This window comes from Triticum dicoccoides, chromosome 3B, assembly GCF_002162155.2.
Source record: "Triticum dicoccoides isolate Atlit2015 ecotype Zavitan chromosome 3B, WEW_v2.0, whole genome shotgun sequence".
NCBI classification, from domain to species: Eukaryota; Viridiplantae; Streptophyta; class Magnoliopsida; order Poales; family Poaceae; genus Triticum; species Triticum dicoccoides.
Genome location: NC_041385.1, coordinates 692,059,352 through 692,062,119, shown reverse-complemented (window position 1 = coordinate 692,062,119; position 2,768 = coordinate 692,059,352).

Below are 2,768 nucleotides of genomic sequence, written 5' to 3'. Positions count from 1 at the left end.
AGCACTAAACTTTCACATACTTTTATCCCCATTGAAAACTTCAACCAGTTTGTCATCAATCACCAAAAAGGGGGGAGATTGTAAGTGCATCTAGTGCCACCCCTAGTTGGTTTTGGAGTATTTACGACAAACTTGGTTGAGGGAGTAATGTATTTGTGAGAATTGCAGGATAACACAGGTAGTAGTCACATATTGATTCAGTTTATCCACCAGAGATGACCCCTAAAAATGTGTGAAGACATTGAAGACAATGGTGGTCTGTGAAGATATTCACATTTAAGACTATGACAAGAGAAGACATCGCATGAAGACTATGAAGTGCGAAGACATAGTTGTTTCGTAGTTTCCTTTTCTTCTTTGTTGAGTCATAGGAACCACCATACTGTTAAGTGGGGTCCAAGTGAACAAAGTCAGAGTGACTGATGTGATGCTCAACCAAATCCTATGTCTTCGAGTGAAGACAGTGAGAGCAAATCTTATCCAGAGCTGGATGAGTCAGCTTTGCTTGTAGCCCAAGCTAAGCTGCTGCGTGTGTTTGAAATCTGACCGTTGGACAAGTGTCAGTTTCTTAGTGACCCAGGGTCATTTTGGACAAATCAGGTCGGATTGCCTCCTGGCTATAAATAACCCACCCCCTACACCATAAATTGGTGGCTGCTCAGAGTTAGTGCACGGCTTTTGTCGTTTGAGAGCAACCCACCTCAGAAGCCTTTGAGAGAGAAATCCTTGCGAGGACAAAGCCCAAAACACCCAGAGCCAAAGAGTGTTAGGCATCACTGATGTCTTTCTGTCCGCGCGATCTAAAGACTTATTACACTTGAGGACTGTGAATCCTCCAGCCGGTTAGGTGTCGCGTTCTGAGCATCCAAGAGTCATTGTGGATTGCCGATGAACTAAGTCTGTGAAGGTTTGAAAGTCTCCTTGAAGACTTACCTGAGTGATTGGGCGAGGACTAACTGTTCTTAGCTCAAGGGGAATAAGGTGAAGACACGGTCTTCTGAGTTGAATCTCAGTCTCCCTAACCAGACGTACAGTTGTCACAGCAACTGGAACTGGTCCAACAAATCCCTTGTCCTCTCCAAACAACTGGTTCTATCTTTCCTCTCTCGCCATACTTACAGTTTGTCCTCGTGAAGTCTTTGCCTATTTGCCTGATCTGATTGACTTCACTGTGTGAAGACTGTTTACTGTTTGGCCTCATACTATCTTCCATCCTGATCCATACTACCTACACTACAAAAAAAATACACTTCCGTGATGATACGTGTTTGTCATAGTAGGTCGCGTTTTTTGTTATGCATGTACATCCATGACGATTTTATGACAGAATCAAGATAGTCATACCTGTGCTGTCGTAGAAGTGTTCCATGACATTACCAAAATTATTATCACGGAAGTGTCCACTTCCATGATGATAAATCGCGCGTCACAGAAGTGCTTTCGTCAAGGGTGACCGACACATGGCATCCACCGTAACGGAACACCGTTAAGCTATCGGGTCGGGTTTTGGATCCGATAACCCGTTAACAGCCCTGACCAATGGGGATTTTCCATGTGTAAAATCATCATTGGCTGGAGGAAACACGTGTCGGCTCACCGTTGGGACAGATGTCATCCGCTCATTGGACCGAAGCCGCCTATGATACGGAGACATGTGGCACAGCCCAACAGAGGACCATTCCTGTGAAAAGGCCAGCCTGTTTGACTTGGTCAAAAGGTGGCGGGCCAGCCCACGGAAAGCCTGTTAACGGGTTGTTCGCATATAGCCCATTTATAGCCCGCTAACCCAGGGCCCGTTACACCCTATCCGAATTAGGCCCAGTAGCGTCATCTGGGCCGTCCAATATGATTCAGCCTGTTTTAACTTCCGGCCCATGTGTGGCCCATGACTTCTTTCGGCCCATATGAGGACCTTTGTAACTCTTGGCCCATTAACGGCCCGTGGTGAAAGTGGCCCATAATGAATAGTGTATCACTTTATACCCAATAATGGATCGTTATTCTATTGGGCCATTTCCAGCCCAAGTTATCTTTCAGCCTTCTCAGGGCCCATTGATTCTTGGGCTCATTTGCAGCATTCGGTTACATACGGCCCGTTACTGTCATTTTCTGCTTGTGGGCCAAATTCAGCTCGTCGTTACAGTCGGCCCATTTGCGGACCGTTAATACGTTGGGCCATTTTCATGTCAAAAAAACCCGTTGGGCTGTTTTCATAGAGTTATCAAATACAACCTATTAACGACCCGTTATGGTCCACGAATAGTACAGCCCATGATTGGCGAAATGATGATACGCCCCGTAGAAGGCCCATGGATCCTACGGCCTGTATGGGGCCCATGGATAGTACGGCCCGTAGAAGGCCCATGGATCATATGGCCCGTAGAAGGCCCATGGACCCTACGGCCCGTAGAAGGCCCATGGACCCTAAGGCCCGTAGGTCGATGGATCCTACGGCCCGCATAGAAGGCCAATGGATCGTACGGCCAGATGAAGGCCCATGGATCATACGACCTGCAGGAGGCCCATGGTTACAACAGTCCGTGTGTTGCCATGATTATTTTGGCCTAGTTACCAAAAATAGGCTATTGTGGCCACTAGAAGAAAACAAAAAAAGAACTGCAGTGACTACAAGCAAACAACAAAACAAGACAATAAGGAAATAAATAAGCAAGCAATTAACGCTAGCCTATTACCCTTATTACACATATTACATCCACTGGGCATCAAAGTTCGCCACCAGTGCAAATATAGGGAACAAAGCAGCACAT